Below are 12,994 nucleotides of genomic sequence, written 5' to 3'. Positions count from 1 at the left end.
TGTCAGTAATCACATTCTGACTGCCAAAAAGTGTTTTATAATAGAAATAATTATTTTTGAATAAAGTAAGTAACACTCTCTCCTTTATATCTCTCTTCTCTTTTTATCATACGAAAAAACCTGTAAATCTACTATATTTCTCACTTATTTCTCTCTATTATCTTCTCTCTTCTCTACTTTTTCTTCTCTCTATTTCTCTACTAAACAAAGCGTAATATAAGTGATTATTGAAATGATTCAGAAATATATATATATATATATATATATATATATATATATATATATAAATAAGGAGAGTGAAAATGAAATTGGTGTGAATATATATAGCTCTTTAAAAAATGTAGTGACAGTGGAGTCTCTGGTGTCCATTAAAAAATGGGTGATACACCGATGCACCTTTTTTTTTTACCTGGTATACTCGGTTTTTACACGTAATTTTGAAGTCAAACTAGAATTTTCAAAAATTTGTGTCATTTATTGTAAATGTTGAAATGTTCATATTTTCGAAATAAACCCCCAAACTAAGGGAAGTTGTCGGGATTGGTACATGTATGACCGGTGGCACAAACTAGGGCTGTCCAGAAACGTTTGGGCCGACCGAAACCGACCGGCCCACGACCAAAAACAGGCCCTCTCGGTTCGGGCGGGTCGGGTGGCGGGTTGAGGGAAGGAAAAATCCGGCTCCAGATGGGTTGGTTCGGTCGGTTACGGTTTGGAGCCCAGTCCGACCGAACCCAATATAAAAAAAATATTTACAAACGGCCCAAGTGAAGCAAAGGCCCAAAGACCTAAACCCAAATATTTAACCCTAGCTCCTCTCTCTTTCACTCTTCAGTCTTCACTTCTTCTTCTTCTCTCAACCCTAGCTCCTCTTCAGTCTTCTCTCGCCGCTACCACCCTTCACCTCTTCTTCTTCTCTCCAAACCCTAGCTCCTCGCCGCCGCCAGCCACCACCCATCTCCAGTTTTCCTCATCCTCTGCTCCGCCACCACCCTTCTCCTTATGACCTCATCCTTTGCGCCGCCACCACCCTTCTCCTCTTCTTCTTCTCTCCAAACCCTAGCTCCTCACCGCCGCCACCACCCTTCTCCTCATGACCTGCGTCGCCATCCTCTGTGCCGCCACCACCCTAGCCACTCCACCACTGCATCTGCATGGCTTCTTGCCTTCTTCCTCCATGCTTCTCTGATCCGAAAGAGTCTGTTCATCTTCATTTTGCCTCAATCGATTCTGATATCGCAAGGATGAAGTGAACATGCTCTTTCGCATGAGAAAAGCAATGGAAAACTTGTTCTTGACTTCTTGGTAAGTTGGTAATGGTATATCCGGATCTGATCTGACATAGTATGTTGTTCTTGGCTAATTTGTTTGATGAAATTGAATGAAATTACTCAAATTAGGGTTCTTTGCTCTTCATCTTTCTGTTCTCTACAAAACCCGATGGAACCGAACCGACCCGACCCGCTCGTTACCCGACCAACCCGAAACCGATCCAAACCGACAAATCTCACGGTCGGTTACGGTCCCAGTTTTGTGTCATGCGGGTTCGATCGGTGGAGCTTTTTGGGCTCGAAACCGACCGGTGGACAGCCCTAGCACAAACCACAATGCTTATGTGTCACAGCATGTCCTATGTGGCGCTGTCACATAAATTAATAAGGTGATACATATTTTCTTTCTTTTTGTTTATTTTAAGTAATTTCCTAAGTAATTTCACTTCTTTTTAAAATTCAAAAATTATTAATTAACATAAAAACAATACGTTCGTTTCATCTTCATCATCTTCACATCACATTCTTTAGCATCTGCTCAGTCCACGCTATGTTACGTCAGTTAAGCAAAACATAAAACCCAGAGTCAACTACACCAGACATTAAGTTTTGGGAATTGTTATTAAGACCCCCCCCACCCCTATTTAGACCCCCAAAAATATGGGAAATGTCTAAAATACCCTTAATGAATTTTTTTTTTGAAAAATACCCCTCGCTCCATCCTCACCTTCTTCCTAATGCTTTGTTGAAACCCCCCCTTCACCCCTTCTCACCACATACTCTTTCTTCTTCCAAACCCACTCTCAACTTCCCACATTGTTGTCGGCCACCGCCTCCACCACCCACGCCACCGCCGCCGTCGTCCTCACCCGACACCATCACCAACGTCGCCACCGTGGTTGTCGTTGTCACCCGACTTCTCCTACCTTATTGCCGTCGTCTTCTGTGAATGTACTGCACTCTAATCCCGGTCTAGATCTATCGCACTCTCATTAAGCGTGAGCACCGTACTCTTTGTGTGCGTCAGGTTCGCACCCTGAGAGTGCGACAGGGACGCACACTGATAGTGCATTTATCTGTTATATTTATCCAGACACATTGTTTAACCGCGGCGTGGTTGGCAGCTACCATACCTAGATCGCATGGCCCTATTCAACAAACTCTTCCGAGAGGAAAATGTAAACATACATAAGATCAACGGAGGAATCATAAATCTCGCTGAAGATTAGTTTGCAAATTTTCATAATAGTTGTAATGTATCTTTGACAGATTATAATGTAAGATTTAACTTGAAGTTTATTAATGTATCAATGACAGATGTAATATAATCTTATTTTCTGTTTCTGTTGTGTTAAAGTTTATGTTTATGTTGGAGTTCTTGTTTCTGTCAAGTTTCTGCAAAACCTTGCACTACGGAACTGCGTCAACAACGCACGCTTAGGGTGCGATGCTAACGCCTTTAAAAAGAGTGACTCATATCACGCACTTTGTAACTGCGCGACTAACGCACTTCACTAAGGGTGTATATGTGCCTCACCTATGTATAGTCAGACACTGGGACATCAACTCTGACACTAATTAATCGCACCTTCAACATGCGCCTGCAACGCATGTTTAAGGAGCGTCTACGTCGCTCCTTGGGTAGGTGCGAGAGAAACGCACTACAAGGGTGCGTTCGAAAGGGGTAATTTCAGGTTTCAAAAATTTCCTTCGGTCTAAATAGGGGTGGGGGGTCTGAATAACAATTCCCTTAAGTTTTTTGCCCACCGTAATGTCCAAACGCAAACAATTAGAGGCGATTCTAACCGGAGCTAAAGTGGCGGGTGTAAGCCTCAATTCATGGACGAAAAGTTTAGTGTCAGCCAATTCAACACTTAATGACATATTTTTTGCCCATATCCATAATATATACATTCAGGGGTTTTTCTAGGTCCAATCATCGCATACGTGGCATCTCATGATTGGTTAATTTCATTAAAAATCCTACATGCCAATCATTCCTCCTTTCCTCTTAATGTACACCCTTCTCCTTAACCTACACTCCTCTCTATTTAAAAGCCTATATAAGACTCTTATTCTTCATTCATCTCTCCATTATTTGGATTTCTCCTTAACCTACACTGCTTCTTTAATCATCTCCTGCGTTGTGTATTTTTTTAGCCTTTCTACATGGATTCAAGATCTCATTTTGTGGTTCTTCATGATTATACAAGGTATGTACTTTTTCTCATCTGAAATCAATTTTTCATGTCTTTGGTGTGTGTTATTGTAATCTAATCTCATTCCTTCAAAATTCATGTTTTACTAACCCTAATATGCTATTCTCCTCAATCCTTGACTTCATCGCTTTGAATCAAGCTTGGTATATTTAACAATTTTGCATTCACCGGCGATTTATAATAATAAGATACCCATATATGCCCAATTGTGCTTCTTTTCTTTGTCATCCTTTTACGGTCAAGATCCAAATAAGATTATATATAAAAAAGAACTTTAGTCAAATACCAAAAACACTTTTTTACCATACATTTTTAAAAATAAAAATTGTTTTAATAGCCAATTTAAGTTAGCCTAATATCAATATCATTCATGTCAAATTATTGCTTTATACGATTTTTAAAAAAAATCCTTTTTGAAATAAGTTATATTTTTAAGATGAAAAAAAAATGTTTAAATAATTAATTACGAGAATCTCATTTTCCTTGGTTTTAAAATAATTTCAAATTTTAAAATGATAAGAAATGTAAAAAAAAATTAATTACTTTTTAAATTCGGTAGCCAAGTTTTATATAAGGAAAAATACTTTCGAAATTATTTATTTATTTCCTTCAATTCTCTTATATAAACCACTTAATTATATTAATTTCTTTATTTGAAATCATAAAAGACATTAAATGCTTTATGGAATAAATGCTATTTTCATTTTTTTTAAATAATGAAATTTAAAATAATTAAATAAATTTTAATGCATTGAATATTTATTTAAGGAAATATTTTCGAAATTAATTATTTATTTCCTTCAATTTCCTTATATAAACTACTTAATTATATTAATTTCCTAATTTAACATCATAAAAGACATTAAATGCTTTATGAAATAAATGCTATTTTCGTTTTTTTTTAATAAGAAAATATAAATAATTTTAATGCATTGACTATTTATTTAAGGAAAATATTTTTGAAATTAATTATTTATTTCCTTCAATTCCTTATATAAACCACTTATTATATTAATTTCCTTATTTAAAATCATAAAATACATTAAATGCATTATGGAATAAATGCTATTTTCGTTTTTTTTAAATAATGAAATTTAAAATAATTAAATAATTTTAATGCCTAGATTATTTATTCTAGGAAAATATTTTCGAAATTAATTATTTATTTCCTTCAATTTCATTATATAAACCCCTCAATTATATTAATTTCCTTATTTAAAATTATAAAAGACAATAAATGTTTTATGAAATATGGAAAATATTTTCGAAATTAATTATTTATTTCCTTTAATTTCCTTACATAAACCTTTAATTTTATTAATTTCCTTATTTAAAACCATAAAAGGCATTAATTGCTTTATGTAATAAATGCTATTTTCATTTTTTAAATAAGGAAATTTAAAATAATTAAATAAATTTTAATGCATTAACTATTTATTTATGAAAATATTTTCGAAATTATTTATTTATTTTCTTCTATTTCCTTATATAAAAAACTTAATTATATTTATTTCCTTATTTAAAATCATAAAAGACATTAAATGCTTTATGGAATAAATGCTTGTTTCATTTTTTTAAATAAGGAAATTTAAAATAATTAAATAAATTTTAATGTATTGACTATTTATTTATGGAAAATATTATTCAAAATTAATTGATTAATTCCTTTTATTTCCTTATATAAAAAAATTAATTACGTGAAACACGTTTTCTTTCTTTTAAAATAATTTCCATTTTCAAGCTGGAAAAAAACATTTAAATAATTAATTACGTATTAAATAATCGATTTCCTTATATAAAAAAATTAATGACATGAATCCCCTTTTCCTTGGTTGTAAAATAATTTCAATTTTTAAATTATAAAAAAAAGTTAAAAATATTTAAAAACGTTTTAGATTCGGTAGCTAAGTCTTGTGTAAGGAACTTAGTTTTCAAAATTAATTATTTATTTCCTTATATAAATTACTTAATTATATTAATTTCCTTATATAAAGTCATAAAAGACATTAAAGGCTTTATGGAATTTAACTCAACATCCGGGATGATACTTGGTTCCATCAAATTAATGATTTTCCCATAAGTCGCTCACTCTACTCTTTTATCCGATTACCCGATGTCCTAAACCTAGATGTCGGCTACAACTGTTTAATCGGTGAGACTTTGTTAATTCTTTTTTCCTTTTATGTTTACATTCATTCTATATTTTTCTGATTTTTAAAAATTATAGATGTAATTGGAGTTTTAACTAAAGTTGGAAGAGTTCAAGAATACAATGTTCATGGAAATGTCAAGAAGATCGTTCAATTTGAGCTTTCTGCAGCAGGGTAAGCGTATTGGCCTTGATGTGAAAATAATTTCAATCTTTTTTTTAAGACCGAAAAGTCTAATGTATTTCATTATTTGATTTTGTAGAGCCAAAATAAAATGGGCTTTGATAAGGAACTTTGTAGACGAATACATTGATTTCGTCTCCACTGGTCATGCACACGGAGTAGTGTTTTTGATTCCGCTTGGAAAAGTAAAGACGCACCCAGGTATATTGCGTGTACAATTTTTCATTGCCAAATTAGTGTTTTCAAATTTACTATTTAGTTATTTCTTAATTTATAAAATATATATGTTGTTCACCGATGTAGGCACTACTGACAGATATATAGCTGCAATATTTGGTCCAACCAGAACTTTTTATCGAGCAGCTATTTGAAGGAGATTTAATGGTGGAGTAACGCTCCTAGATCGTTGTCTTCACCTTAACAGAATGAAGACTCAATTGTCTTCATAAATTCCAGCAAATTTAGCATTTGAGTTGTAGTGAAATTTTGATGAACTTTGTTTCTGTTCTTCACTATGATAAACCTAATTCCTTTGTCAATACTATTATGACGATCTGTTTTGTTTCTTAAGGGCTGCATCACACGAACTTGAACTTTTTTTTTTGATTTTTAGACATTGATAAAAACAATGATTAGTATAGCTCAATCATTTTTTATAAAAAGAGTACATAGTCACGCATTTAATGATTTTTTTTCTATATTAAATTTTAGTTAATTAATAATAACACCTATTTCCTATTTTTAAAATTCAAAATGTTAAATCAAGGTCTTTATCAAACTTTAATTTATAGAAACAAAAAATTATTTTAATTCTTGAATGTTTTTTACTATTGTTTATTAAAAAGGGAAACAACATTATTGTAATTACATTACAATTAACTTTGTAACCAGTTTCAAAAAACAAATGTGTAACAAAAAAAATTACGTTCACTTACATTCAAGAAGGTCGTTAACTGTAAAAAAAAAATTGACGTTCATTTTAATGCATAACAAAATTAATTCCGATCATTTGTTACAAATATACAAGCATCTTCAGTCTAATGGGAAGTCTCTAAAAGAATTTACATGTTTCTCGGATGTTGATTTTTCTGAAGTTTTCCAATTCAAAACCTAAATAATTTTGAATTTTATGAAATTTGTATGACGGTAAAATTTATGAGGCATCACAAATTTACATAAATTAGTCAAATGTGATTGCCAGATTTTAGTTTTGACGACATTATTTAATTTGCTTAGCAATTCTATTTTATGTTGTTGTTATTATTGGTTTTCTTTATACGTTTTGCTTCTTTACTAATTGTCCAAAAATATTGTTGAACAATCGTATTGAAACATATTACACTGCGAATTTAATAATAAAGAAATAAATTAAAGGAGTGATTAAAAATCATAACTTCTCACATTACAAATTAATAAACGCATTTTGATGACTTTTTCCTACATTTACTTTAATTCATTAAATAATCACGCGCATTTATGTGTTTTTGTATTTAAAAATTGAAATTTAAATAAACGTATTTTTCAACTTTATTTTGAAAAAAAATTTATTTAATGCTTGACTTTTTTTTAACAATTTGATTACTAAACTTTAGAAAATAAAATTTCTCAAATTTTAATTACTTATAATTTCATTCAATGGCGTACTCCTGTTCAAAAAAAAAATTACATAACTATAATGAAATTATAATTTAATTAATACTTAAATGCGTTAAAAAATGAATAAACATCACTTATTATAAATATTCCAAATTTATTGCATTAATAACTAGATATTCTAAAATAAATACAAAAGAACAAAATAGTTTAACAGCATTAATTACGTTCAATTATTTTTATAATGAATCAGTTAAAGTTTATCATTAATTCAGCTGACTAATCTTTAAAAATTCATGACAAAATTAATTTTATTTCTTTAATTACAATGATTTCATTAGATTTTTTCTCTTTTGAAAACACAATGATTTAATTATATACTTTAATTAATGCTTAAACGTGAAATTAGTCATGCATTTAATGATTTTTTACTGCATTAACTTTTAGTCAATTAATAATCAAGCGCATTTATGATTTTTAACATTTAAAAATTAAAATTTTAAAAAAGGTATTTTTCAACCTTTATTGGTAAAAAAAAAACTTGATTTAATGCTTGATTTTTTTTAACAATTTGATTATTAAAATTTATAAAATAAAATAAAATTTATTTAACTGCAGTTACTCCCCTATTACTAAAAAAACTACTTAACTACAAAGAAATTATAATTTAATTAAGTTTTAATGGGTAAAAATAGTAATAACCATCATTTATTCCAAATTTATTGCATTAATTACGACGTACTGTAAAATAAATTGAAAATAACAAAATAGTTTAACTGCATTAATTACGTTCAATTATTTTTAGAATGAATCCATAAAAGTTTTTCATTAATTCGGATGATTTATCTTTAAAAGTTCATGACAAAATTTATTTTATTTCCTTAATTACAATGATTTAATCATATAATTTAAGTTACGTTTACAAAAAAATATTAGTCACGCATTTAATGATTTTTTTTTCTGCATTAACTTTTAGTCAATATATAATCAAGCGCATTTATAATATTTAGCATTTAAAAAATTAAAATTTAAATAAAAGTATTTTTCAACCTTTAATGCGTAAAAAAACCATATTTATTAAAAATATACCAAATTTATTGCATTAATAACGCGATAAAGTACATTAAATTCAAAATAACAAAATAGTCTAACTGCATTTTTTTTTAAGTTAAAGACTCATTCATTCATCATATGCCCACCCAATTGTTGAGATTACAATTCTGTCCAAATGGTATATCTGATCTACCACAGAAAAAAGCCTACTTTGACAAAGGCAATTAAAATGATACTGAAACAAAGAATAGTTGACATCACAATTCAAAATTGCATAAAATAGGTTACATCTGAACAAGATAGAGTGAGTACATGAATTTCAAAATCCTTACACAATCCGTTCTTCATCCTTTAAGAAGTGTTGTAGACTAATCCAAGCCGCTGACAGGCTATAACTAATCAATTTTGACTGAGGAGTATATGAGCCGAGTGAACCAAAGGCATGCATAAAATCCGATAGTACCGATTACCACGAAAAACGCATTAATTACATTCAATTATTTTTAACAAATATTCCTTAAAAATATCTTTCCTTAAAACCGTTCACTGCTATTTAGGAAAATCGAATAAAAATACTTTTAAATTAGAATTAAAAAAATTAATAACATTATTTAATTTTAAAATTCATCCATCACAATTAAGAACATTAATTACATAGATTTATTTTTAAAAAATCAAGCAACAACTTAGTAATAATTCCTTAATTACAATTACTTGATTATATACATTAATTATACAAAATTATGGGCGTTAATTAAGTAAATAAAACCTACATACATAAATGAAAAATTCGGAATCAAGTAAAAAATTGAATAACGCATTAAATTTTAAAAATTTTCAACTTATACTAATAAAAATTCGAGATTCAACCAAAAAAAAAATCAAAACAAAATCAATTAGGAATCAAAGAAGAGCAATAAGCCTATATATATACTTTAATATACATCTCCTTTGATACACAAGTTCAGGCCAAAATCAACAGACGTTAGTTTTCGTCTCCAAAACTTCCATGCATCATGAATCCGAACTATAGCCTACTTGACCAACTAACTCCTTTAGCACATGATTGGACTATTGTCGTTCGAGTAATAAGGGTGTGGTTTGCTGAAGAAGAGGAGGAAGAAGATGAGGAAGGACACGACAGTTCGTTCTATAATCTGTTGTTGGTGGATCGAAAGGTATGTAAACCAGAAACAATTTTGCTATTATTAAATATGTAATTGTATTTTAATTTAATTCACGGACATAAATTCATATGTAACTCCTTCATTTCCACGGTCAAACAATCCATTCAGAGTGTAGGCGTAACCTTCATGAACGTTTTGCCAACAGAATCACGGAATGTTTGGTATAGCGTTTTGAATATTTCTGGGTATGGCATAATTTCCGAGGTCTTAGTGCATCTAGGCATATCTACAAGATACACTTGCAAAGTAGGACAAGGATGGTTCGATATAATAAAGATGTGTTTCCTATGCGTGATCTGATATTTGACAACGTGCACGAAATTCTAAATCCTGACTTTGATAAGCGGTTCTTAGTTGGTATGTAAATACCTTCATTTAAATAACTTCAAATACATCAACACTTCCATGTATTGACATTACCATTAAATAGATGTTATGGGAGAAGTAACGCACGTCAGATATTACAACGAATTTGAGCGGAACAGAGTCCATACGCAGAGCAGAGACATTGAAATTGAATCTCAAGGGTAAATTTGCTTTTATCAATAACAAATTAGTATTATTAATTTCTATAAATTCCTACGGAAGAAAGTTAACAACTTTTATTTAATTTTTTCCATCAAAAAAATTAAATGTTTTTATACGGCTAATTTGTTGACGAATTGGATGCACTTCTAAATTCAAAAGACCACAAACATGTTGTTATTATCATATTGTTGGGAGTTGTAACAATTCATCAAGGTACATTTAATTATTTTGAGCAACAAACAAACATAAATTTCTATATAATAAATCAACACGTTCAAACTTAAACTTACAATTTATCGCTAATTTTTTTTCCAGGGGAATATAAACTAACTGCTGGGTTAAACTGCACTAAAGTAATGTTCAATCCTGACATTCCACAAGCAGTGTCTTACAGAGAAAGGTATGTATGTACTGTGGATTTCATATTACTTTGAACAAATTTAGATGACAAATAACAACATAATTTTTGTTTTTTCGCAGATTATTTGAGTGTGAAGCAGTTCATACTCAAGTAATGAACGTTGTGATTGAAAGATTAAACGTTACTGAAAAAGATGAGTTCCTGACGCTTTTCCCAAGCACAAATATTAAAAATTTGGTTACTTGCAGATCGATATGTTCTCATCACTTTTAATTTAATTTCTGAGACATTTTTTTATTAAAAAAAACAGACATTGATTTTCATTCAATGTTTTAATTAAATAAAACAATTACTTATTATATTATTAACTTAGTATTAATGAATAAATTATTAAATTAGTAGATAAATATTTAATGTTAGTACACTAAACAAAAATGCATTTTAAATACAAAATTCATAAAATGAGAGGAGAGAGAGAAGCTCTGGCAGGGAACCTCCGACACGGTGGCAGCGGCCAAGGAGGCGACTGACGACTCATTTTGCACGGCATAGGGAGGACAACCATCCAAGGCAGCGACAGGGACACTATCCCTGGAATTCCAGGCGAGTGCAGCAGCAAAGTTTGGGGCATGTTCCCTTATGGCAATGGCAGAATGGAGGAGCTCATGGTCAAGGAGGTTTTGGTGGATTCAGGAGAGAGCAGTCAGCGAATTCTGGTATGAAACAGCAGCCGCAACGTTATGATCATAAGGGAACAATGAAGTTTCAACAAAACCTGGAGGAGCATGCGTTTAAATCTGGACAGCAGCAAGGTAGGCATCCTATGACAGCAAGTATTGACAGTAAAGGATCCAAACAATGGAGAGATTCTTTTTCTGTTTTTGTGGATGGTTTGGGAGAAAGGATGACGCATCAGAGTTTAAGAACATTTTTTCAGAAAGCAGGGAGGATCCGGCACGTATTTATCCAGCAAAAAAAGAAATATCAACGTCGCTTCCGCTTTGGATTTGTGCGTTTCCAGAATGATGAGGAGGCGTGGAAGGCAATCCGGATGTTCAACGGTCTGAGATTAGAAGGCAATTATCTCGTTGTGCAAAAAGCTAGGATCCAGAAAGCCTCTAGGTCGACCAAGGCAGCCGCCCCAGTTGGCAAACTCACTCAGGTTCAAGGAAAAATTTGGCGTCCCAAAGCAAAGCAAAATCACCAGACTTCTGTCAAAGAGAGTGTGCCTAAATTTGATGGTGCTTCTCTTCAGCCAAAGGATGGTGTAAAAGGTTCAGTTGCTTGTCAGGTCCGTCTCTCTGAATCTGATTTGGACGTAGCTTGGGTTTAACGGTGTGCCCAAGCTCGCATACTTGAAGACAAGCCAGTTGACATTATACAGGACGAACTTGCCCGAATTGGTATGTACAATTTTTGTCTCGTCCCGCTTGGTGCAGATGAGGTGATTTTAGAGTTTGAAAATAAAGAAGAGATGGAGGAAACTTTAGCGGAGTGCAGACTCTTTCTGGAACAAAAGCTCTCTGGGATTCGACCATGTTCTTTGTTTACTTTTGGTCAAGCACAACTTGTTTGGATTCGATTGTGGCAAGTCCCCATGGGATTATGGACCGAAGAGTTTTTTTTCAGTCGTTGGGAATAGATTGGGAAATTTCGTGACTTCAGATATTGCAACAAAACAACGTCATAGGGTTGATTTTGCGCGCATACTGGTGCGTATGCACCATCCGCTTCTCCAATGTTTTACCATGTCAGTGGACGTCGACGGGACATCATGTATTATATTGGTAGAGAAAGATGAATCCGCTTTTGATTATGGCAAGGTCGAATCCATGCCGGCTACGCCGTGGAAGATATATAATTCGGAAGAGGATGATGGTTCAGATGATGATTCCGTTAACAACGATGACCGCGATGCTGATGAAGCTCAACTCCCTGCAGATTGTTTTGACAAGGGATATGAATCTGCAGTTGATGTAGAATCAGGAGAAGAAGACAAGGTCTACAGGGACGGATTAATGGAAGGCCTCCATGTCCTTGAGGCTGATGTGGGTGCACAGAGGGAAGGAGGAGAAGAAGCACGCACTACAAGTGGTGGTTCGGTGACTTGCGGCCTAAACATCTCGCCGGAGGTAGCGGCGAAGCAGTCGCTGCCGGCGAGTCAGGGGCATACATGAGCGGCTGTTCAAAATTCAAATTCAAAAGTTTTGAACGTGCCCATCAATGGAGGAGAGGAGATGAAGGAGCAGTTACAGGTGTTGATTGAGTCAGGATATACGTTGGAGGAAATTAAGGGGTGGAGAAAAAATATAAGTGCAGAAGGAATAAAAATAAAAGGAAATCAAATTTGTTTAAATGATTTTGGATATTCTATTACTAATGTTGAGAAAAAAATTTCGGCTACAGGATTTTCATTCAATGCCCAGGATTTGTTTCAGAATTATCAAGG

Source organism: Lotus japonicus, chromosome 5 (genome assembly GCF_012489685.1).
Source record: "Lotus japonicus ecotype B-129 chromosome 5, LjGifu_v1.2".
Lineage (NCBI taxonomy): Eukaryota > Viridiplantae > Streptophyta > Magnoliopsida > Fabales > Fabaceae > Lotus > Lotus japonicus.
This window is presented reverse-complemented; position numbering follows the sequence as displayed.